This window comes from Cervus canadensis, chromosome 24 (genome assembly GCF_019320065.1).
Source record: "Cervus canadensis isolate Bull #8, Minnesota chromosome 24, ASM1932006v1, whole genome shotgun sequence".
Taxonomy (NCBI): Eukaryota; Metazoa; Chordata; class Mammalia; order Artiodactyla; family Cervidae; genus Cervus; species Cervus canadensis.
The window spans coordinates 39,950,554-39,976,825 of NC_057409.1; the positions used below are offsets into that span (position 1 = coordinate 39,950,554).

At 44.7% G+C, this 26,272-nt stretch overlaps 1 long non-coding RNA gene across 2 annotated transcripts in view; it reads left to right on the forward strand.

Annotated features, from left to right (window-relative positions):
* Window positions 1-18,333, forward strand: part of LOC122426701 — a 72,622-nt gene extending 54,289 nt beyond the window's left edge. The window contains exons 2-5 of one of the 2 annotated variants that reach the window (XR_006265217.1): window positions 12,544-12,628; window positions 12,750-12,836; window positions 15,229-15,605; window positions 15,970-18,333. This is a non-coding gene — a long non-coding RNA (uncharacterized LOC122426701). Of the gene's footprint in view, window positions 1-12,543; window positions 12,629-12,749; window positions 12,837-15,228 lie in introns of both variants that reach the window. The other variant, XR_006265216.1, reaches the window with a different exon arrangement.
* Window positions 18,334-26,272: the final 7,939 nt, after the last annotated feature.

Consider the following 26,272-nt stretch of genomic DNA (forward strand, 5'->3'; position numbering starts at 1 on the left):
GCAGAGGGCTCTGATCGGCTGTGCGGGAGTGGCTTGGACATACCGCCGAGCAGGATGGGCAGGGCTAATGTGAGCTGTGGCTCTGGGACAAAGGCGATATAAACCTGCAAGTGTCCAGCGTGGGGCCCACGAATTGTCCCAGGCTCTGACAGCCAGTGAGAGCTGGGCCATAAAGAAGGCTGATGCTTTCAAACCGTGGTGCTGGATAAGACTCCTGAGAGTCCCTTGGACAGCAAGGAGATCAAACCAGTCAATCCTAAAGGAAATCAACCCTGAATATTCATTGGAAGGACTGATGCTGAAGCTGAAGCTCCAATACTTTGGCCACCTGATGTGAAGAGTCGACTCATTGGAAAAGACCCTGACGCTGGGAAAGGTAAAGGCAGGAGGAGAAGAGGATGACAGAGGATGAGATGGTTGGATGGCATCACTGATTCAATGGACATGAATTTGAGCAAACTCTGGGAGATGATGAAGGACAGGGAAGCCTGTTGTGCTGCAGTCCATGGGGTCGCAAAGAGTCGGACATGACTGAGCTAGTGAACAGCAAGTGACAGCCAGTGGCCCAAACTGATAGGTGCTTAGCTTTCTCCAGATAAGGCTGACCCCCTAAATGACTTGCCAACTTGGAGCCTTGGTGTTTCCCATGGTGCACAGCTTCTGAACTGACCAGACACACACGTCCACGATTCTTTGGGAATTTTTTTTTTTTTTTGATGCTGCCATTGTGGGGTGAGCCTGGTCTCCTGGTAGACCCAGCTTTTGTTTATTTGAAAATGTCTCCTTGAGGTGATACAGGTTTCTGTCCCCCAACCAAAAGCAGGTGGGGCCTTGTTGCATTGCTCTCAATAGATTCCATCATTCCTTCTGCATGGCTAGCATGCAGCAAGCTGTGTTTCTGATTTTGCCCAGATTAGCAGTTAGTCCAGCATCCATTTTCATTAAAGCCTGCGTCACCACACATGGTACAGTTTGAGTTCCAGTTTGGAGATGCTCCATGTCTGCCTGTATTGCTTCATTCAGGACAATGAACATCAATTATTTTTTTCTGGCCCGACCCCATGGTCCAATCATGTAAGGGCAAAGTAGTCAACCCAGCCCAGGCTGTGGTCTTTAGACGTCAAAGTGACTTCTGGGGGCACAGAGAGGAAGGCCTCCAGGCATATAATTCCCTGGAGCCTTTCCACTGAACACTGAAATCTGCTCACATCATCTCATCAGGGGCATCTCACATTTTCCAGCTACTTGGGGTGGTGGTGGGGATGAGCCCAGCTATAGAAAGAGCATGCCAGCACATAGGGAAGTATCTGTGACCTCATTCATATGAACTCAGACTGCTCACCATCTGTGCTGGGAAATAGAGGGTGTGTGTGTGTGTGTACGCATGCACACGCACAAGTGCATGTTTCCTCAAAGAGCACAACTGCAGTGTTCGGTTGAAAAGTAGAGTTCACAAAATCCATTGGGGCAGAACATCTCATGATCAGTAGTGATGCAGTATTTGGTGTCTGCTTGAAAAGAATCATTAATTGTAAGTCATCAAAAAGAGAACAGAGGGGAGAGCAGACACTTCCCACCCTGGAATCGCTCACTGTTGTCTTTCACAGGAACACAGTTTCTCACGCAGAAAAATCTGTTTTCAGTTGGACTGAGAAACGGCCCCTTGAGTCATACATGTCTGTCTATGTGTGAGGCTTTTCACAGTTGACAAAGCATTTTTGCTGAGTTTTCTCATTTGATCTTGCCCACGGGGGTGGGGCGGCTCACCCAAGACCGCACAGCTACAGAATGGCACGGTGGAGCCGGAGCCGGTCTCTGGCGAGGAGTCCGGGTTCAGCTCGCGGGAGGGCGACTGGCTTTCTTAGATGGCGGTGGCTGCAGAGAGGCTGCTGAACTTGACAAAGGAGACATCCATAGTTCACGTCTTGCCTTGCGCTTGGCTCTAGGGAAATCTTCAGCCTCATTTTCTCTGCTGGGCTGCGGGTGGTGACCAGGACCTATCTCAGCCAGCAAAAATGGTCAAATGAACTTTCTTCTTCTCCTTTTTTTTTTTTCAAATTGAGAAACAATTTAGATAACTAAATTTAAATAAGTAATTTTAAACGTAAAGATTTATTTATTTGTTTTTGGCTTGCTGGGTCTTTGTTGCTGTGTGTGGGCTTTCTCCAGTTGTGGCGAGCAGGGGCTGCTCTCGTTGTGGTGCACAGGCTTCTCATTTCGATGGTTTCTCTTATTGTGGAGCATGGGCTGCAGGGCACATGGGCTAAGTAATTGCAACTCCTGGGCTCTAGGGCGCAGGTTCAGTGGTTGTGCTGCTACTGCTGCTGCTAAGTCGCTCCAGTCGTGTCCGACTCTGTGTGACCCCGTAGATGGCAGCCCCCCGTCAGGCTGGGATTGCCAGGCTCCGCCGTCCCTGGGATTCTCCAGGCAAGGACACTGGAGTGGGTTGCCATTTCCTTGTGGAGCAGATGGGCTTAGTTGCCTCGAGGCAGGTGGGGTCTTCCCAGAACAGGGGTGAACCGGTGTCCCCTGCCTTGCAAGGCAGATTCTTAACTACCTGGACCACCAGGGAAGCCCCGAGCTTTCTTATTCTATAGACAAAGGAACTGTGCAAGTATCAAAACAACAGAAAAGGGAGTCCTGGAATAGTTTTTAGATGCAACCACTCATCTGACTCACTGCACTCAGGGTGAGTCTGTTTTGCCTCCCCCAAAGGTGGGTCCCTTGGACAGCAAGGAGATCAAACCAGTCAATCCTAAAGGACATCAACCCGGAATAATCATTGTAAGAACTGATGCTGAATCTGAGGCTCTAATACTTTGGCCACCTGAAGCGAAGAGCCGACTCATTGGAAAAGACCCTGATGTTGGGAAAGATTGAGGGCAGGAGGAAGAAGGGGGCAACAAAGGATGAGATGGTTGGGTGGCATCACTGACTCAATGGACATGAGTTTGAGAAAACTCTGGGAAATAGTGAGGGACAGGGAAGCCCGTCATGCTGCAGTCCATGGGGTCACAAAGAGTTGAACACGACCTAGCGACTGAAGAACAAGAGCAAAGGTGGGTCATAGCCGCAAGACTTACTAGCCCCCCACAAGCAGGAACGACCTCTGCTGAGCAGCCAAAACCAAGGATCAGCAGATTTGCCTCAGTGAGGATCTTTCTTGGTTTCTGTGTGGTTATTGCCATCTCTGGGACACAAGGGTCATCCTCAGAATCACAAAAGTTAATAATATTAATATTAATATGAAGTAAGGGCCTTTGTAGACCTAATGTTTCATTGTTTCCATGCATTTTGGCATTAAATGAATAAGTAATGTGACTTACATCTAAGCTATTGAAATATGCAAGTTAGCATCTGTTCTTTTTAAGTCAACAACTTGAGCTTATTAATAATAATATTATTATTATTAAAGGCTACAGACGTATTCTTTTCCCATGCTTCAATCAGGAATGTAATCTTAATTTGCCACTATCTGCCAATCCCTGAGCTATATTACTGGTTTCCTATTTGTACGAGTGTTCAATGCCTATTGTATCTGGACATGATGAAAAAGCTAGTTTTGCTAAGAATATCAGTGAGTGAACCTTGCCATTTCTTTGCTTGCTTTGCAAATACACTAAATTTGTACCAACAATCTCCCCTGTATTTCCCCAAATTTCCATGTGTGAAACTGAGTTGATTTAATAAAGAGACCAAAGACTGGGTCACCTTTTTTCTTCTTGTCTGGCTGAATTGACCACAGTGCACCTCAGAGGCAACTAGCCGCACAAGATGGAGAACTCTCGACTGCAGGAGCAACCGAGCTTCAGAGCATCGACTTCCCCACTGGCACCTCTGACTGGGAGCTCCTCCGCGGGTGAGAGGCGCAGCCCCCCTTCACACACAATCAGCACCAGCTGTAGTCCAATTAAACTCAACAGTGAACAGGTGTTCACTGTAATGACTTCCACACAAAAGCACACTTCCATTTAGTACTCTTTACATCCGACACATGCGCAGCCCCACTGAAACGGAGTAGTAGGAAACGCGATGGAATTCAGTGGAGGAAAAACAGCAGCCCACCAAGGCACCCGTAATCAGCATCAGAAGCCCCAATTAGCCTCAACATTTCACAGGTGTCCACAGGAGGGTTTTTTTTTTTTTTTTTGCAGAGCCTACTCAAGTCAATTGTCCCTTAAGAAGTTCTTTGAAGACATTTTGAAGTTTTTCAAATTCAGGCAGCTCACTCATATTACCATCCCAGCACTGTTATTACCTCTATTTCATGGCTTTCAGGAGTCTACCCTGCTAGACATGCATGGGCAGAAATATTAATTACATTCATGTAAATCCTAAAAATGTGTTTGGCCCATTGCATCCCCATCCCCACCCCACCCCCCATTTTTTTTTTTTTCTTTTTTACATCTGGTGCCTTTGCGGTATTTGAAATAGAGAAATCTGGAGAGCACTTCCTGGGGTAAGACGCCTGGAAGGCTTACTGTGTGCATGTGTGCTCAGTTGCTCACGAGACCCCAAGGACTGTAGCCCCCCAGGCTCTTCTGCCCATGGGAGTAGCCCAGGAAGAATTTTGCAGTGGGTTGCCGCTTCCTCCTCCAGGAGGAATCGAAACTTCATCTCCCGTATCTCCTCCATTAGCAGGTGGATTCTTTACCACTGAACCACCTGGGAGAAGTTGTTATTCCTACTGTATTTCAATCAGTTATTGAATGTCCACGGTGCGCATTTCTGTGGAAGAGAGGCGTGAAAGAGGGAAGTGTTCGCGCTCCCGTGACTCGATGCCCTTTTCCGATCGGTTGGCAGCCCAGGACCCAATCAGTGTCTGACTCAGACACTGTGACAGTCATCTCAGGCTTGATGAAGGATGACTGATTACCAGGGCACTCCGGTAAATGAGGTTATGGCACTCTTTCTCCAGATCCCTCATCCCACAGGCTGGTGACCATTTAGCACCAGTGATGCTGCTGGAGTTGGTGCCTTCTTTGACTTTGCATTTACTGGAATTGGTCACCTCTGAGGATAGAGAAGAAAAGGGGTGAGCGGGTCTGAGGTGGGGACTTTAGAATTCTGCTTCTCAGCTCAGTTAAGGAGTAAGGCACACTCCTAAATGTACCACAGTCCATGCTAACGGACAGTATTTTTTTCTTTTGTCAGAAACAATTTGAAAACTCACACCAGTAGGAGCAAATGTTGGTGAGGGTGCCAGCTGATAACAATCACGTTGGAAAACCAGTGGATTTCTGTAACTGAAACTAGACCTATGGCCAGACAATCTCATTCTCAGTTGTAATCCCAACAGAAACTGTGGTAGGCAGACACGAATATGGCCCCTAGTGACTCCCACCTCCTGGGTTTTATGCCTTTGTGTAGTTCCCTCCCCTGGAGGGTGGATGGGACCTGTGATCTTCTCCTAAGCAGTAGAATACAACCACTGTGATGGAATATGACTTACATGATTATCACACATAAAATTGTAATTTGCATCTTGCTAGCAGACCCTCTATTGCTTATTTGGCTTGCATGCTTCGATGCTGAAGGGGACTACATGGTGAGGAACTAAATGTAGCCTTTGGCCAATAGCCAGCTAGGAACTGAGTCCAGTGATCTTCCAAAAACTGAATTCTGCCAACCACAGTGGGAGCATCAAAGCAAATCCTTCCCCAGTTGACACTTCAAGTGAGACCCTAGCCCTGGATGAAACCTTGATTGCAGCCTTATGAGAGGACCTGAAACAGAGGACCTAGCCAAGCTGTGTTCAGACTCCTAACCCCAGAAACTGTGAGATAGTATGTATGGTTTGAGTTTTGTGGTACTTAGTTACACGGTAATAGATAACAAATGGGGCTTCCCTGGTGGCTCAGATGACAAAGGAGACCTGGATTTGATCCCTGGGCCAGGAAGATCCATTGGAGAAGGGAATGGCTACCCAAGGCAGTATTCTAGCCTGGAGAATTCCATGGACAGAGGAGCCTGGGGAGCTACAGTCCATGGGGTCACAAAGAGTCAGACATGACTGAGCAATGAATAGATAACAAATACAGAAATGCTTACAAATGTGCATCCAAGAACATGCCTAAGAGTTTTCATGGTAGCATTCTTCATAATACCAAAATGAGAAATAAATCAAAGCTCCATGGGCAATAAGATGGATAAATACATTGTGGTATGTTCAGAGAGTGGACCACTGTAAGTTATAATAAAAGAACCAACCCTAGTTACATGCAACCCCATAGATGAGTCTCACAAGTAATTGAGTGAAAAAGCCAGACAGAAAAGAATACATACTATACGATTCAATTACATAAAGCTGTAAAATGGGCAAAACTAATTTATCATCCTGTTTGAAGCTTAGGATGGTGGTTATTTTGGGGACAGGTTGTGACCAGGAAGGGACATAGGGAAGCTTTTGAGATGCTGGTAAATGTTCTGTTTATTAATCCGGGAGGTAGTTACAAGGCTGTTTTGTGCACATTTCTGTATTTATGCTGTAACTTCAAAAGTTAAAAGAAAAAAACACCTCTGTTCCAGCAGGTAACCTTTTCAGCTTAGGATATAAATAGATGTGTGGATAGAGGGGTGCTTTCTGTTTGTAAGCCCAGTATCATCGTACCTCGAGAAAAGAGAGCACTGATTTCAAATGACTCAGAATGGAGGAGGGAAACTGAGCTGTGGAGAGGCTGAGAGTAAAGTGAGCTGCAGAAGTCAAGCTTTCCATTATTGTCAGAGCGGCAACTGCCGAGCAGGTCTGTTCTGTAGATTCTGGTTCGATGGGAGGGTAATCTGGCTGTGGAGCGTCCTTCATGGTTCCTCATGCCCGAGTCTCTCTTCACTACCCTGTGCAATTAATGATGCAAACTCGATTAAAGAAAATGACTTTCCCAGACTGCCTGGTAACCAGCTCAGTCAGGTGCCTTAAACAGGCCTATGCCCAACAAGGAGGAGCCTTCTGGTGCCTTGCTGTTGTGAAGTTTCCATCTTTGACTTCCGTGGTAGTCCAGTGGTTTAGAATCTGCCTCGCAACTCAGGAGATGCAGGTTCAGGCCCTTGTGGGTGAACTAAGATCCCACATACCTCAGAGTGACTAAGCCTGCAATGAAGACTCCACGTGCCTCAACTAGGGCCCAATGCACCCCAAATTAAATAAACATACTTTTTTAAAAAAGCTTCCATCTTGCTCCCTTTCACCGGGCCCCTCCCTTCCATTTGTTTGCAGACCTGTTTCTAGCACCATGGCTAGTGATCTTTACCTGATCTTCTATTCACTGTCTCATCCTCACCCAGGGCAACTAAAACTCAACACCCTTCCCTGGCATTGAACTTGGCAACCTTTCTTGGCTTTGATTGGGATTCATCTTTCTGTGTGTATATTCTGCCAGCAGCTCTGGGTTACAACCTTGACTGGGAAGCCTGCTGCAAAAGAGGAGAGAAGCATTTTTTTTCTTCAAAGATCTACGAATATTCAATCTCTCTGTGTTCCAAATAAGTTTTAAAATTCCATTTTAGAAAAACATCAGCTGGTGTAGGCAGAGATGCGTAAACGTTCTGTCTTTTCCTGTTTTCTCCTCTTCCAAGCTCTGAGCACTAGATTATAAAATGAATGCAATGGATGAGGCCAGTCATACACACATGTACCTTAGAGACAAAATGTCCATAAGAAGAAGGCAGAGGGTGAAAGTGGTGGCAGTTACCCTATAGATGGTATGAATATGTCTAGAGAAAGGAAGTGTCCATCAGAAAGGGACTTGCTGCTGCTGCTGCTGCTGCTAAGTGGCTTCAGTCGTGTCCGACTGTTTGCAGCCCCATGGACTGCAGCCCACCAGGCTCTTCCGTCCATGGGATTTTCCAGGCAAGAGTACTGGAGTGCGGTGCCTTTGCCTTCTCCAGGAAGGGACTTGGTGAGCATAGAACTTAGAAGACAGAGCAGGGGGATCTCTGAGAAGCCGGTAGGAATTCCAGGAGTATGGCTTCCTAGATGGCTCAGTGGTAAAGAATCTGCCTGCCAGTGCAGGAGCTGGGGTTCAGTTCTGGGGTTGGGAAGACCCCCTGGAGGAGGAAATGGCAATATACTCCAGTGTTCTTGCCGGGACAATCCCATGGACAGAGGAGTCTAGTGGGCTACAGTCCACGGGGTTGCAGAGTCAGACACGACTGAGAACACGTGTGAGGATGGCTTCATCAGACCCCAGCTGCCTGCTGCCGTTAAGCGTTTGAGCCATCCAACTAAACTGCCTTTGCTCTGATTCCAAGCTCGATAAGGAGATTTTGGATTGTCATAGACTTCCTGGGTAGATTTTCTTCAGGAAGAAAAAGTGCTGGAGAGAAAAGTGTGAACATTTGATCTTTCTGATGGCTGCACGTCCCTTTGTCAACAGAAGTATTGATGGTTTGGTGAGAAATTTTGGTGTTTTGAGAGTTTAATTCACATAAGCCAGCCCTCCCAAGTCAGGCATATCCTGGAACACTAACAAGATTGAATTTTTGGACCTGTAAGTTTTCTGGCCAGACTTCGGACCGTGAAAAATTCATTAAGATAATGCCACTTTGGAAAGGTTCTTGGTAGATGGCCAGCCAGCCATTTCCTGGTAATATTCAACATGGCTTTGGGCCCACTTTCAGAGTCCTGTTGGTATCTAACTGGATTGAGGGGAAGGGAAGGAGCGAGCAGAGAGAAGAGGAGGTGAAATGGGGTAGTCCATTCAATTTGGTTTTCACTGGAGCTACAAATGGGATCTTACTGAAGATGGATTACTAATGTGTGTCTTAAATGGAGGTAGATACCTTTCTGGGAGTATGTGGCAATGTGTTTGGGATGAATAAAATATGGGATAAAATTCAGCACATCTTTCAAGAGCATTAACTTTTCTCTCTGATTTGGGAGGTAGAGAAGTTAAGACATTAACTAATGAGGTGAAGACTTACTAGTCTACCCAAGAGTTGTTTCTGGGTAACCAGGGACTAGATTTCCTAGATCCTCTTGCATTTAAATGGGGTTACACGATGAATTCTTGCTCCTGGAATGTGGGAAAGAATGGCTGTCAATTCTGGGCTCAAGTAATTAAGAAGTAGTCTCTTTCCCCATCTGAATAGAGATAACCTGGAGGCCCTGAAGGAAGGTAGAGACACAAGACCAAGGGGTGGACTATCTACCCACAAGCCATAATCTATGTAGACTTCCAGCGAGTGAAACATACATTTCTAAAAAGTCACTGAGGGTTTGGGCCTGATCTCTTATAGCAAAGAACATTACTCTAATAGAATGGATATATGAATGTTTCTATGTGAAAGCAGTCCTATGATAGCCTGTAAACTTTACATGAATTTTTAAGTTAATACCAAGACATCTTTTTTTAAACTTTTGAGATTTTATTTTTTAAAAAAATATGTATTTATTTACTGGACTGTACCAGGTTTTAGTTGCAGCATGTGGGATCTAGTTCCCTGACCAGGGATAGAACCCAGGCATTGAGATTGTGAATTCTTAGCCACTGGACCACCAGGCAGATCCCCAAACTGAGATTTCAAAGACACATTTTGCTGATGGTAGGCTGTTGGCACTTTCCTTGGGTGCCCAGAGAGTGAGCCATTCATTCTTCTCTGATGTTGGAGGAACTTGAAGGGAAAGTTTGACAAGGACCTGGCAAATTCACGGAATGGGAGAGGGAAAGCTGTGGTCATCCTTCAGACCATAGAATCTGTAGTAAGTGCTCACTTAAGGCAAGACTGAAGAAGGCAAAGTTAGATTCCAGATGGTCTTTCTTCAGTCCCTCACCCTCACACCTGTATGGCTCATACTGTCCATCAGAAGTTTGTGCCCTGACCTGTTTTTCAGGCAAAATCTTCATGCTTTGTACCCTTCCTAGCTTCTGAATCTCCACCCCAGCTTATATTCCCTTAGGGACCTGCTCACTGATGGCCAAAGAATTCAGACTAAGAGGCCAGGATGGCATACCTGTGGCAGCCTTCACACTAGGGGCTTCCCGGGTGGCACTAGTGGTAAAGAACCTGCCTGCCAATGCAGGAGACATAAGAGATGTAGGTTTGACCCCTTGGTTGGGAAGATACCCCAGAGAAGAGCACTGCAAAGCACTCCAGTATTCTTGCCTGAGAAATCCCATGGACAGAGGAACCTGGCGGGCTACAGTCTGTGGGGTCCCAGAGCTGGACGGGACTGAAGTGACTTAGTGCGCGCACACATAGTGCTTCATACTGAACCCCTTTTCCACATGGGCACATACATCAGTGATTCTTCAGGAGGATTTACAGAGCCTTCTCAGAACAGACCTCCAGGCAGCTCCTGTGAGTCTACTGGTGCTGGCTCTGGAACTCAATTGGACTTGCCATCCTGGATGACTGATAGATCATAGTGGCTTCATGGATTATAGCTCTCAGACAATACTTGCCTTTCAACACAGTTTTCATTACTCCATTAACCCAAAAGAGGGATCTGGAAATTTCCCGCACTCTGGCAGCTCCAGTAGGAGTGAGAGATCTGGGGCAGGGGACCATTTTTCCATTGCTCCTCAAATTACATCACTAACCTGCTGCCTGCTTCAATTCAATTCAACCCGACAGATACTTATTTCACTCACAGTAAAGCAGGCTTTGTCTAGGAAGTCACATTTAACTTCATCACCAGCAAGTTTTTATTGAGGACCTGCTGTGTACATTACAACAAACTAGGCGTTCAGGTGTTTCTTTTGTGATTATATTGACTTATAATCACCATAAAGAGAAGCCCTGTGGTCCCTTCTTCTCCCCCTCCCTCTCCCTCTTCCACTGTCTCCCTCCCTCCCCATTTTTCGTCCTGGGATGCTGACTTCCTGGAGGAATATTTTCGTCCTGCTGTCAAGGCCTCCTGGGGCTGTTTGGGCTGCAGTCAGAAGCGCTCTCATTGCCCTCCCCAAGCGTGCTGAGTCGGGGGACAGGGTTCGCCCTCCTCCTCCCCTCCCCAGTCTTCCTCAGCCACGGCGTTCTGACAAGGCCACAACTCTCTCTGCAGAGACCCCACCATCTCGGTCAGTGGCCGATCGGATGTTTTTGTCATTGCTTTCTTCAGGGCTGTTTCACTGAAGTGCTGCTAGGGCTTTCTTTTTTCCAGGGGAGGGGACTTTGAGGGGCAGTCTCTCTTTCCCACCCGCCCACTCCACATTGTGATCCAGACTGGTCAGGGCAGGTCCATCCCCTTCCCGCAGCGAGAGGTGTCTAACTAGATGACCTTGGCTGCCAGCAGAGCTGCAGCTCTCCTGGCAGTTGCAGTTAGGAGAGATGGGAGGGGGCCGCCTGTCAGACTCAGGGTTGGAGGTATGACTCCAGGTGATGGCTGTGTGCATGGACCCAGCTACTCATGCTTCCACTTAAGCTTTGGAAAGTTAGAAAGACATGGCTAGGGGTATGTGTGTGTGTGTGTGTGTGTGTGTGTGTGTGTGTGTGTTAGTCACTCAGTCGTGTCCAGCTCTTTGTAACCCCATAGACTGTAGCCCACCAGGCTCCTCTGTCTATGGGTTTTCCCAGGCAAGAATACTGGAGTGGGTTGCCATTTCCTTCTCCAGGGGATCTTCCTGACCCAGGGAGCGAACCCAGGTCCCCTGCATTTCAGGCAGAGTCTTTACCATCTGAGCCACCAGGGAAGGCCATTGGCTAGGTGGGCAGTGGGCAAATCTCAGCTTCTCTCAGCTGGGGCTTCCTGTTGGGTTTCCATAAGGCTGGGTTGTGAGGGGAATGGGGCTTTGGTGCCCACCGTGCTAGCTGTGGACACAGTGGGAAGGGCTGCAAACATATGATTAGTTAATGAAAACTTGCATTTTGCAGAAAACGGCCAAATCTGTGGAAGTGTGGCAGCTGCTACATTGAGCAGAAACCCTAGGAAAGCCCTAAAGTTGTGGATTCTGCATATTTCCCTCACCCCTACCTAGGAGGCCGGCACAGAGCAGTCATCACAGGACTTTTCTGGAGGCATCAGGAAGCCGGGGATGGTGATTTGTTTAGATTTGTCTGCATCATCGCGGCTGCCAAATCGCTCAGACAGCTGCAGTCAGTTGCTCTCTTCATGCCGTTCAGCCCACGCCATGTATTTTATCAGCTACATCTCTGCTCCACCTTGGACGTCTTGGGAAATCATCATAGCTTAACAGAGAGTCAGAGTCCTAAGTGTGTTCCTTTTCCGCAACATTGCTACGTTTGTTCGACTGTATCATTAGCTGGCAGATGATAACAGACCATAGCTCCATCCTTTTTCCAGCTTGGGCATTTGTTTATTGAATCCACATAGGAGAAGAATAGGCTGTGTGTGTCACTTCGCTCCATGCCTCAAACACACCGCCTTCCAGAAGTGGTGGTGATGGGAGTGAGAAATCCAGTTATGTGCAGACTAGGAATTCGATGTGATAGAAATTTTGTGGGGAGCCTAATATTTTTTGCCCAGAATTCCTCTGGATAAAAGCAAAACACTTCTCTCCCCCTGAATCATTCTTTTTGGTCAGTTTGCTGGTAGGTTTGGGATGCGGTTAAGAGGTGGACTTGCTGTTTTTTATCATTTTCATACAGAGTCCACCTGCAATGATCCAGGAGCCCGTGACTGTTTCTGGGAAGGAGGCAGCAACACTGGCAGAGAGCGGAGCTTGAAAGTCAGGTGGTGACTGAATTTTATGGGTTTTCCTTGTTTGACCATCGATTCAGGTTAGTTGAATCATAGACTCTTACCAGTGAGTGGAATCTTTGAAATCATTGATCTCAATCTTTTTACTTTATAGATGATGTAACCAAAGTGCCACGAGAGGGCTTATACTCTTAAAGTCCTGGGTCGGCGGCAATGATCTCCAGGTGGATCAGCTCCCCAGGTGTGTGGAGTCTGCAGGTGTTCTGGGTCGCCAGGTGTACGAGTTACGTCTTCTGGTTACAAATGACAGAAACCAGCTCTGGGAGTTTACTGGAAGTAATGGAAGGATATCCGAAGCTTCCAAAAATGGCAGAGAACCAGATTTGGAAATGGATCAAAAACAAGGCATCTCTGGAAGGTTAGGAAGGGGGCCACCCAAGGAGCGGCTGCTACTAGGAGCATTCTGGCTCGGGCACGACAGACCTCCACTCTTCAGTCTCTATGCAACTCACGACTTTTTCAGTTGCCTGAGAGTGAGCATCCACTGGTCTTAACTTGGCTGTGGAACAAGCGCCATTGGTACACTGACCATGTTCCCTTGGAGGTCACCTGTGGACAGCTTCCTTAACATGCTGACAATTGGAGGGTGCTCTGTCCAGAGAGGCACAGTCTGCCTGGAGCAGGTGACACCAGAAGTGCTGGGAACTCGCCTCCCCAGGAGCGAGCCTCACTAGAGATACTGACACACCCCGTCCTCTGCTGCCCGGGGGGACACAACCTGAGGAGGTTCCCACAGTCTCTCAGAGGTGCTGATGGAATGAGCCTCAGCGGCCCTCAGCAGTCACGTGCTCGTTAGCCTACACTTCCCTCCTTTCCTCTCTCACTTCCTCTTCTTCACGGTGCCTCCTGGGCTCACCTCCCAAATAAAATGCTTGCTGGTCAATCTTTTATGATCTATTTTTGGGCCATCTAAATTAAGATGGGGAAAGAGTGGAAACAGTGACAGATTTGGGCTCCAAATTCACTGTGGACAGTGACTACAGCCATAAAATTCAAAGATGCTTGCTCCTTGGAAGGAAAGCTATGACAAACCTCAAAAGCAAAAGCATTGCTTTGATGACAAAGGTCCATATAGTCAAAGTTATAGTTATTCCAGTAGTCATGTACAGATGTGAGAGTTAGACCATAAAGAAGGCTGAGTGCTGAAGAATTGATGCTTTTGCGTTGTGGTGCTGGAGAAAACTCTTGCAAGTCCCTTGGACAGCAAGGAGAATCAAACCAATCCATCCTAAAGGAAATCAATCCTGAATATTCATTGGAAGGACTGATGCTGAAGCTGAAGCTCCAATACTTTGGCCACCTGATGTAAAGAGCCAACTTGCTGGAAAAGACCCTGATGCTGGGAATGATTGAGGGCAGGAGGAGAAGTGGGTGACAGAGGATGAGATGGTTGGATGGCGTCACCAACTCGATGAACATGAGTTTGAGCAAACTCTGGGAGATGATGAAGGACAGGGAAGCCTGTCATGCTGCAGTTCATGGGGTCACAAAGAGTTGGACACAACTTAGCAACTGAAACACCGCAGCTTAAGACAGGTGTCTTGCTAGAACCTTGGCTAGAGGAAACTTGTTGCCTAATAATAGTCCCATGAGAGCATATCCAATGGGGAGGAAATGATTCTCCTAAAAATGCTTTGATGCCTTCAAGAAGGTATCTTAGGGGGGAACTTCAAAACAAATGTCTGCAACACTAGTCCAGCAACCCTTGGTTTCAAACATTGGTTCATGGAGTGCTTTTTGATGTCTATGTTCATTAAAGAGCTGACTAATTCTATTTTTTTTAAGTTTATCATGGATCTTTTGTTTCTATAATACTTACCAGGAGCAAAGACTCTCCATTTTCTCCCACTAGCCCTTGTCTTTTTCTTCTTTTTATACTTTAAAAACTTTTTAAACTTATGGCGGCTCTGGCTCTTCATTGTTGTTCTTGGGCTTTCTCCAGTTGCAGCAATCAGGGGCTGCTCTCTAGATGACGTGTGCAGGCTTCTATTGAGGTGGCTTCTCTTGTTGTGGAGCATGGGCTTTAGGGCGTACAGGCTTCAGCTTTGGAATTAGATGTGGCCAGGGAACCAAGTTTGAAGCAGTGGGAGATAAGTTAAAATGGTGATGCACTTTCAAGGGCATGTTCTTTCAAAAGAAATTATTTGTCTTCTCTCCCTTCCTCTTACCATAGTTTCATGTAATTAGAGTATTCAAAATTATTTGTTGGTCCTCCATCCATTCATTCATGCAGCTATATTTATTTTTTATGTAATAGGCAATTATGAACTCGCCAGTCAGCACAAAAACTAGAATTATGACAATAAGTTGAATTTATAGTCCTTCCCTGGTCTAACCTCCTATTTCTTCCTAACCCAAGTAACCAGCATCCTGACTCCTATGTTTACCATCTCTTTTATTTTCCCTTTTAGATTGTTTTATCTCATTGTATCTGTCAAGGTTTAGCTCATAGAGGCAGAACCATAAAAATGGTATAGAATATGGAATTTATGAAAGAGATTTGACTCCATGTAGTTGCCCCAACTTGTTAAACCATTGTTGTATTTTTTTTTTTTTTCTGCATCTGGTGCTAGGTCTAGTCCAGGAGTTGGAGAAGCTGAAGGAGGAGATCCAGCAGGAGCTGAGGAGGCATGGGGCTATACTTACTGGGTCAGGATTCCCTGGAAGAATGTGAAGCTGAAGGAGAAGGTGGACTGATCATGGGACCACCTGCTTCTCCATGCCAGTATGATGGGGCAGCAGGTTGATGTGCATAAACTGCAATAGTGCCTGGTACCCCATGCCTATCTTCTGAACATAAGGAAAGTCTATTTTCCAAATGCCGTTTAACTATCATTTGAGGTTTACTCAGAGCCATGCAGTAAAGGAAATTCTGGGAAATGTAGTTACAGCTGAGCTAAGTTGACATAGCATAAATTCGTCCATACTCAACCAATTGTATTCCTGCCAAGTAAGTATTTTTTAAAGTTGTTTTAAATTTTAAAATTTTTTAAAGTTGTTTTAAATTTTAAATTTAAAGTTGATTTAAAAAAAACCCAGCACCATTCTGCATGTAGCCATTTAGGGCTTGCTTTTTAAACTCAGCATTGTTTTTTAGGATTTATTCATACTGATGTGTGTAGCTATGACTCATTCCTGTTGACTGCTCTATTATATTCCACTGTGTGACGGTACCATGGTTTACTCATCCACTCTGTTGTTGATGGGCATCTGGCTTATTTCCAGATGTTTTAACTAGCTTGGGCTACTATAACAAAATTGCTGCTATAATCTTTGACTGAGGGGTTTAAACAATAGACATGTATTATTCACAGTTCTAGAAACTGAGAAGTCCAAGATCAAGCTGTGGCCAGTTCAGCTCCTGGTAGATCCTGCCTCCTGGGTGCAGACAGCTGCCTTCTCGCCTTATCTTCACACAGCAGAGAAGAGAGCTCTGATCCCTCTTCTTGTAAGAACAGTAATCCCATCATGGGGGCCCCACCCTCACGACCTCATCTAAAAAGTTCCTTCCAAATACATTGGGGGTTAGGTCTTCAACATAAGAATTTTGCATGGACATAAGCATTTGGTCAATAACACTACAGTTTGCTATTGGAAACAGTGTTTGTATGAACATTCTCACAGATGTCTCCAGGTACGTAGGGGTAAAACTCTCATAACTTTACACTAGGAGTAGAATTTTTGGACCTGAGGTAGAGCAACCTGAATCCTAATTTTCCCAGGACAATATCAGTTATGCCTGCTGCCCAGGAATGATTATTAAATATTGCCCCATCTTTCCCCATTTATAGCTTGCTTTCATCCTCTTTTGACAAATGGAAGTTCTTAATTTTAGTATGGCTGCATTTGTAAAAAAATTTTAAATTGTTAGTATTTTTTGAGTATTGTTAAGGAAATCCTGCTCTATCTCAAAGTCTAAAAGATATTTACCTATGATTTTTGTTAAGAGTTTTAATTTTTTTATAGCTAAGCCTCAATCCATCTGGAATCAATTTTGCTATATGATGTGTAATAGGGATTTAATTTTGCATATGATGACCTTTTTTTTTATCCCACTCTTATTTATTTTCTCATTATTCTGGCAGGCCACTTCTGTCGTATGCCGAAGCTTCACATATGGGTGGATCTCTATCTGAGCTTTGTGTTTGATTCCACACTCTGTCTGTTCCAGTGCCAGTAGCAACTTGTCTTAATTACTGTATTTTCATCAAAAAAGTGTGATATCTAGTGGGGCAATTCTTGCCTCTGTGCTAATCTTTTTTTATAAAAGTCTTGGTTTCCCCCCCCCTTTACTCTTTTATTTAAATTTTATAATCAACTTATCAAGTTCTATAGGAATACATGTTAAAATTTTCTTTGGAACTTTATCAAACTGGGGAGATGGACAGCATTATACTATTGCCTTCATATTCACAATGTGATATCTCCTATATTTTATTTGGGTCTTATTACAGGCTACTCATAATAAAGTTTTATATTTCTCTTTGTAGAATTACACATATTTTTAGGTTTATTTCTAGGTTCTTGGTGCCCTTTGAAACTATTGTGAATTTTGCCTTTTCTTTAATTACATTTTCTGTTTATTCAAAGAGTGTAGAAATGTAATTGACTTTTGGAAACTTGCTTATTATATCTAATAATTTGCTCATAGATCTATTTGCTCTCTTGTACAAACAGTTATATCATCTGAAAATAATGACAGTTCTATTCCTTTCCTTTCCATTCCCTCTCTCATTTTCTTCTCTTATTGTGCTGGCTGAACATGGTGAACAGAAATAGTAAGGCTCTGGACTAGATTGTCTCATTTCTTATTTTACAGTGAATTATTCTAATCTTTTTCCACTTAGGATGATCTTTCAAAGTTATTATTTTGTAGTTACTCTCAGCAGACTAAGGAATTTTTCTTTATTCCTAATTTGCTAAGCAGTTTTTACAAAATTTTTAACAGTAAAGTATATATAACATAAAATTGGCCATTTTAACTATTTTAAGGGTACGATTCAGTTACCTTAATTCTGTTCACACTGTTGTGCAATCATTACAACTATGCTTTTCCAAAATTTTTTCATCACCCACAAAAGAAACTGTAATCATGAAGCAATAACACCCCGTCCCCTTTGCCCCCAGGCCCTGGATACTTCTAATCTACTTTGTCTCTATACATTTGTTATTCTAGATGTTTCATACAGGTGGAATCACATAATATTTGTTCTTTTGTATGTAGATCTTTTCACTTATATAATGTCTTCAAGATTTATCCATGTTGCAGTATATAGCAGAATTTCATTCCGTTTACAGATGAGTAATATTCGTTGAATGTGAACACGCCTGTTGTTAATTCATGCATCTGTTGGTGGACCCCTGTGTGGTTTTCACCTTTTGCCTATTGTGAATCTTTAACCCTATTAAAAGCAAAGGTTTCTTTTAAACCATGAACTTATATTGAATTTTATAAGTGCCTGTTTGCATCTACTGAAATGATTATGTGTATATATTCTTTTCTACACTGGTGGATGACATTTTAAACTGGGTGGAGCCTCAAATATTTTACTTCCTATGCACCTTTTCTCGGGATGCTACTGGAGCATATGCTCCAGGAAACTGAGGGTGTAAACCAGGAGACAGGAAGACACGGGAGACAGGAAACAGAAGATTCAACAAAGGAGAGAGGATAAGGGACCCACTGGGACCATGGTGATGGTAAGCTACCAGGGTTGACTTGTTGAGGGCAACCTGGACCAAATTAGAAGGACCCCGGGGAGATTCATTCAATAAGGTGACACTGCGAGTCTCTCTGTTGTGTCTATACATGAAGGAGCGCTTGGAACGGAATTAATGACAGCAACGTTAATAACAAGGAAGAAAATAAGACAACTATTAACTTCAGACAGAATAAAAAGCGTGTGCAGGGAAGGAAAAGTAATCACAAGATAGTCCATGGCTCATCTGTAAATTGCATTTACTTAGTCACAGATATAAACACTGAATATTAATCCATCTAAAAACCGATGTGAATCTTAGAGAATTGGGCAGCTGGAGAAGTGTTGTGTGTGGTAGGGATGAAGGCATCTGGCAAAAAAAGAACTAAGTTCTCATCTTCCATAGTGGGAAGGATAATCAGGAATTAGAAAAACAAACTGGGTTGGAATGATCCCCTGGAGAAGGGAGAGGCTACCCACTCCAGTATTCTTGGGCTTCCCTGGTGGCTCAGAGGGTGAAGAATCCACCTGCAATGCGGGAGACCTGGGTTCCATCCCTGGGTTGGGAAGATCCCCTGGAGGAGGGCATGGCAGCCCACTCCAGTAATCTTGCCTGGAAAATCCCATGGGCAGAGGAGCCTGGAGGGCTACAGTCCATAAGGTTGAAAAGAGTCGGACACAACTTGGTGACTGAACAACTGGAGCTATATGATTAGCTGTGAAGATAATAGGAAAAAAGTATATATTAATCAATCTTTTTAGTTTGGTTTTTGCCAAGGTTATATAGATACATAATTTAAAGAGTCAAATGGTACCATAAGACTGGTTGGTGCTGCAAGGAGCTGCCTCTGCCCCTTTTATCTTTTCCCCAAAGGCAACTAATTTCAGTTCTTTCTGCGAGTTCTTTTGATAGTTACACCCTTATCAGTAAATAACATGTTTGTTTTTCTGGGCTGTGTTCTTAGTCACTCAGTCATGTCTGACTTTTTGTGACCCCATGGACTGCAGCACATCAGTCTTCCCTGTCCCTCACCGTCTCCTGGAGTTTCCTCAAGTTCATGTCCATTGAATTGGTGATGCCATCCAACCATTTCATCCTCTGTCTCCCTCTTCTTCTTCTGCCTTAGATCTTTCCCAGCATCAGGATCTTTTCCTGATGAGTCAGCTGTTCACATCAGGTGGCCAAAGGATAGTAGCTTCAGCTTCAGCATCAGTCCTTCCAATGAGTATATAGTTTTGATCTCCAGAAATACCTCAAATCCATCCTCTTCTTCCACCTCCTTTGTTTAAGTGGCTTTCTTAACTTTTGTCTAACTCAAAGGAAAGTTTGGAAGGACTGTTCAAATAAGCATGTGATTGTTTAGGATCAAGGGAAAACAAAGTTTAAACTTTAATTTCTTAGAAAGAACAAGCCCATAGATAGGTACCTCCTCAACTTCCTGCCACTAAGACTGTTTCCTCACCCAAACTCCTTCCTTTCCTGTTTCAGTAAAAAAGGTGGTTCTCCTCCCATCTAAGGACCATCCTCCACCTGCTCCATCTGTTGTGTCCTCTCCTGCCTTCCCAGGTAGTTCACTTTCTTGATTATCTCCTCTTTTTCTCCACTGGCCCCTTCACATGAGCATTTTATCAAACCTTATTCTCTCTGATTAAAAAGCCTTCGGGCCTTGATCTCTCAGCTCCGTCAAATTACTATTTTACTCCTTTACTTATGCATTTACTAATTTATTCATTCAATTTATATTTATTGAGTGCCTACTATGTATCAGTCACTGTTTCAGGCTTGGGTTTCAGTCCCTGCCCTCAGGGTGTTTCTAGCTTAGTTGGGTAGCTTATGGTCTGGCTGGGGGGATATGCCTTAAATATCTGCACAAAGAATTCACTGCACTCAGGTTCAGTGATGCAAAGGAGAAGCTCAGTATGCCGTAGGATGGTGTATGATGGAACTTAGCCTCATGGGGAATTGGGGGAGCAGGTGGGGAGTCAGGAAGCCTTCACTGAGGACAGCTGAGCCTTGAAGGATGAGCAGAAGTTGGTCGTGATGGGGAGGAGGGAAGAGTGAACCCCAGCAGAGGGAACAGTGTGGGCGAGAACCCTGAGTTTGAAAGGGGACCTGAAGAGGGACCATCTATCTGGTCAAGCCCTATTGAGCAAGATGGTGCTGGCTCCAGGTCAGGTTGTGTTTGAAGTCAGAGGGTGGGCAGGGCCTCGTAGGTACGGTGAGGTCTAGGGATTTTAGCTCAGACACTTGGAGAGGTTGTCAACACTCACTTCCTTACCGTATTCATGCCTCATCCCATCACACCTGGTTCCCACCGGTGAAAGTTTTTTTTCTAGGTCACCAATGAGTTCTGTTGCTAAATTCAATGGACTTTTTTTCATGTAACAACTATTTATGGAATACTGTTCCAGACACTGGAGATGCAGCCTCCTGGCACCAGTCGACCCTGTTGACTGATCTCTTGAGTTATTGATTTCCCTGACTTTTATGTTTTTCTCCTATTTCTTAGTCTTTAGTCTCCTTTTCAGACTTTTCTTCTGCCCACTCTTTAAACACTGGTGTTCCCAGGAGTTCTGTTCTAGGGGCCCTCTTATCTGCTTCCCATACTAAACCAATTTTAGTCCCCAGATTCTCTCAGTTCTGGTCCCTTGCATGGACTGGTCCCTTTGTCTGGAACACTTTTGCTTCCCACTCCTTTACTTCACATGTTCATCCCACTTGCCCTTTAGGTTCTGTTTCACTGTAACTTCCATTTGGTTCTTAATTAGGAATTAGTTTTCCTGAGTGGATTTGTTAACTACTATGGCACAGCAGCCCACTCCAGTATTCATGCCTGGAGAATCCCATGAGTGGTGGAGCCTGGTGGGCTACAGTCCATGGGGTCACAGAGTTGGACAGGACTGAAGTGACAGCACGCACACCTATGGCTTCAAAGAGCACATTCATTCCCCTGACGCCCACATGTGATTAGAGAGCCAGATGATTTCTCTCTTGAACCCTGTTCCCAGCTACCTGGATGACAACCATACATGAATGTTCTAACACCTACAGACCTATATGGGCAAAACTGAACTTATCTTCCTTCCAAACCCGCTCCTCTTCTGGAGTTCTCTATGCCATGAATTACAAGATCATTCACTTATTTGCTTGAGCCAGAGTGTCATCTTTCTTCCAACGCCTTCCATCCATCCTATCACCAAGTCCCCTCAATCCAAAATAACTGTCCGCTTTCCCCCATACCCACTATCATTCATTATCCTAGCAGAGGCAATGATTGTTTATCATCCAACTGGCTTTGGAAATAGTCTCACCGCCATTATTCTCCTCTGCACAATGGTCACATTGAAGTCAAAGAGACCTTTGGAAAATGCAAAACTTCCCCTCCCCTGTTTCAAATCCTGTTCTGGCTCCTCAACACCCTTAGAATAAAAGTCAAGCTCTTTGTAATAATTTACAAGACCCTGCAAGAGCTGTTTGCATCTTATATTTCCAGCATCCTTTCTCCTAACTCTTCTTCCCACCATCCAACTTAAGCTTCATTTTAGTTTCTTAAATTCTTTTACTGTTCACCACTTGTACGTGTGTTTCCTCTATCTTGTACATTTTTTACGCTACCTTATCCACTTCATTTGTTATTCCTACTTATCCTTCTTTCTTTTGCTTAGATGTTACTTATCCCAGATAGCCTTCTCTGACTTCATTACCCAAGTCTTGATGAGTGTTTCCTTCTATGAGCTCCCAAGGATCTTTTATCTCTCTTATCTTAGCAATTAATAAGTTGAATAGTGATATACTTATTTATTCCCAGCTAGGCTGTAAACTCCATCAGGACAAAGACTGTATCTGTCTTATTCACCATAGTATCCTTGGTCCCCAATTCCGGGCTTGGCACTTGCTAAGTCTCAGCAAATAGTTGCCGATGGACTAGCTTAACGTATTACCAGTGTTCTATGGGACTTGGGGCTCCTTTACAGGGGTGAGCGAGTGAAGAATGCTAAAAGCTTCATTTGTGGTCTTTTATTGTTTTTAAAGCCCACTGTGGCCGCTGATTGTTTTTAAGCCCTGGAGAACTAGAACTAATGGACCTAGTTCATTAGCTCCAGATGTGCTCAGCCAGGACATGTGCAGATGGGGCACCACATCAAAAGAAGAGGGAGATGATGCCAGCTGACAGAGGCACCAAAGGCAGGGTTGCTTGGGTGACGGTAGAGAGTGGTGAGCTGCCCAGACCAGGGCTGATCTGCTCTTCGTTAAAAATGATTCTAGCTTAACTGGGTTGGGTTTCATCCGGGACCACATTAATAGAGTCAGTGAGGTTAGCAGGAAATTCCTGCATTCTTTGAGAGAGATGTTCTTGAAGTGTGGTCCAGGTTCCCTGGTGGTCTGCTGGGTTGGTCTGTGCAGGGTGATTGTTAAAGTTAAGCTTTTGTTGCTGGTGTGAATTAGTGATTACTTCATGACGAGCCTCATTTGGTGGTTCAGTTAAAGCAAGACTATTCTCCTGAATTCTTTGTTTCTTTTGGGAGGGTAATCAGGAGCTGCGAGGGAAGTGTCTTGTCTCACAGAAGAGCACTGCCAGCAGGGAACTTTGAGGACCACTTCTCCAGGAGTGACTTGGCCAAGAAAGGAGAGAAGCCAGGAAATCATCCCACAGTCTCTCTCCGTTCCCCGGCAGTCATTCTTCATGGGCTGGCTGCTGGCCTCTAATTTCTAGCTGCCTGGAGTGAAAATTGTAGGAGGACATGTGGGATTACCCAGAAAGTGTGTTTTTTTCTGGAGATTGCCACAGTGCAGCCATCTTCAGGTCGGCAGGAGGTCACTGTTGATGATAGTGGTGATGATACTGGTAAATGAGCGCTGAGGCCCCTCTGAACAATGTTTGATTTGGCTTTCCAGTAGCAGAAGTGGTTGAGTTACTGTTTCTCATTCTTTCTGCTCTGGAAAGCCCATTCACTTGTTCACTCAGTCGCCAGTGGTTTTTGAGCAGTTTCTGTGTGGTAGTTGTAGACTGTAAGGTAACGCTGCTGAAGAAGAAGCTGTGAGGTAACACTGGTAAAGAAGAGAGATTTGATTCCTGACTTCATGGAGCTTACAGTCTGGTAGGGGAGCTGAATACTAAATAGAACATTAAGTGGGTGGCTATGAAACTGTGCTGCTTAATGACAAATTGTGATGTGTGCTATAAAACAAGATAGGGTACTCTGAGAAAAGTGGGGCAAAATCATTTAGATTAAAGGATCAGGGAAGCTTTCTCTGAGGAAGATAAAAAGGGGAGGAAAGAGTATTTCAGGTAGCAGAAATATATGCCTAGGGAAAAGCTTCAAAAGAGTTGAGAAAGATCAGTGCCCAGGAAAAAGGGAGCTAGGGAAGATGGTAACAGAGGGATATGGCCCTCGACAATCAGGAAATTTGTGATTTAACTTAAGTACAATGGATGGCCAATGCAAAGTTTTAAACAAAAGAATAATATACTTTTATGAGATTACTCTGGCATCTTTGCAAAAATAAATAGAGGGCAAGAGGGAAAGAAAACAAGAAATAAAAAGGAGTGAAATATTGATACACCTTGCAACATGGAGGAACCTTGAAAACATGATGCTAAATAAAGGCGCTAGACACAAAGGTCACCTACTGTGGGGCCCCGTTTATGTGAGATGTCCAGAGTGGCTGGAGACAGAAAGCAGATTGGTGGTTGCCTGGGACTGGGAGTGGGGAGGATGGGAGGGACTGCTTAATGGATATGAGGCTTCCTTTTGGAGTGATGAAAACGTTCTGGAACAGATAGTGATGATGGTTGCATTGTGAATGAAGTAAATGTCACTAAATTGCACACCTTACAGTGGTTAACACGGTACCTTTTCTGTCATCAGTATTTTTACCATAAAATAAAGTAAAAAGAGAGTGAAAGCAAGGAGACCAGTTAGAAATCTATTGCTGTTGCCTTCATGAGAGCAAAGCCCTTGGTGGGAGTGGACATGGAGAGACACGAATGGACTAAGGATAGAACTGGATGTAGAACTGAGAGTACCTGGTGGTGGATTGGTGGTGGAGGGTGATGGAAAGAGAGGTTTAGAGGTTTACCCTCAAGTTTCTGGTTTGAGCAAGTAGCTGGGCTGATGGAGAAGACCAGGTATAGTGAGCTGTTAGGGAGGGCAGACCCAGAGCTCCCACTTGCACATCTTAGCCTTTTTTTTTTTAAAGATTTTTTTTGAAGTGGACCATTTTAAAGGCCTTTATTGAATCTGTTATGATTTTGCTTCTGTTTTATGTTTTTCGGCCACAAGGTATGTGGAATCTTAGCTCCCTGACCAGAAATTCAACTCACAGTCTCTGCATTGGAAAGGAAAGTTTTTTTTTTTTATATTCAATTTTTATTTAGGAAAGGAAAGTTTTAACCACCAGACCTCCAGGGAAGTTCCTGGACATCTCAGGTTTTTGATGTGCCCATGCAAAAATCCCGGGGAGCCGTCAAGTCAGCAGTGGGTCTGGAAGCCCAAGGCTCAGGGAAACGACCTGGGTTTGAGTTATGTTTTGGGGGCTGTGGACCTGTAGATGGTATTTAAAGTGGTGAGAACAAATGCAGACTGTGAGCAGGGGAAGGAAAAGGGCCAGGACTGAGCCCAAAGATGTTGGTAAATGGCAAATTGCTGACGAGATTAAAGAGGAGAGGTCAGAGAAGATGGTGGCAAGAAAGCCAAGCGAACAAAGATCAGGAGTGCTAAATGAGGACAAAGAACATACTATGAGAACATCGGAACATACTATGGGTTTCTGAGCAGAGATCAGTAACAAGGACAATAACGAGCATTTAAGGACTCACCGTCTACCAGGCACTGGTCTAAATGCTTCACATGTGTTTTCTTGGTTAATTTTCATAAGAACTCTATATAACATCTCCATTTACGAACTAGGAAACTGAGGCATAGAGTAGGTTAGCTTGTCCAAGATTACACATTTAGCAAGTGGTGGAGCCAGGTCTCACATCAGTTCTTGCTGACTCAAGACTCTGTACCCCTAATCATTACCTTCACAGCCTTGACCTTTGGTTTTGACTCAAGACTCTGTTCCCCTAATCATTACCTTCACAGCCTTGACCCTTGGCCCCGATGGGTGAAGATGGATTTGCTTTAGACATACCACTGGGGCATCAGGGCTTAGAGAGGTCTCACTTACTGGTGAATAAACATGAAACAACTTTGTTCTCCCAATAACTCCTACCAGCTGTGCTCTGTCGACCATGATCCCTCCCTTCTTGCTGGAGCAGCTGGTTCCCTTAGCAACTTCTGAGTTGGATTCCATAATTTTTCAACCAATTCTGCATATTAGAACAGTCTCTTTCTGGTTATTGGAATTCACGCTCATGCATTTTGCAATTTCAACTTCAATCTAAGATTCCCTCCAAAGCGCTTTGCCTTCCTCCAGGCACTGGTTGTGTTCTTGGCCCCAGTTCATGGTCTGCCTTCTTGTACACCCTCCCTTCCCCATGTTTTTCCCTAGAGGGTGAGAAGTGGGATGGGAAGGGAGGCTTTTCCTACGTGATTGCCAGCACGATGCTTGCTTGCCTTCTTTCAGGAGGTCATTACACTAGTGTAGTCTGTTGATCTTGGGCTTGGCATGGAGGAGTGGAAACCCTAAAAGCCCTCAAAGCTTCTGCTAGGGGCTGAACAGTTTCTGAACTTTGCAAGCTTGACCATGTCTTTCAGACGTCCCTCCAGCTGGTGGCCCGGGGCCACGTTACTCTGATGCCTTTCCAGTCTGGCCCATGCCTCTGTGGTGTCAGGGAAGCCTGCAGCCCTGTCTCGACACTCCACGATCTCATTGCTGGGCCCACAGGCAGAACTAGATCCATCTTTATTTCTTCTGGAAACTGGCACTCTCTGTCTGGTCGTTTGTCCTCAGTTCTTGCTACCTGAGCAG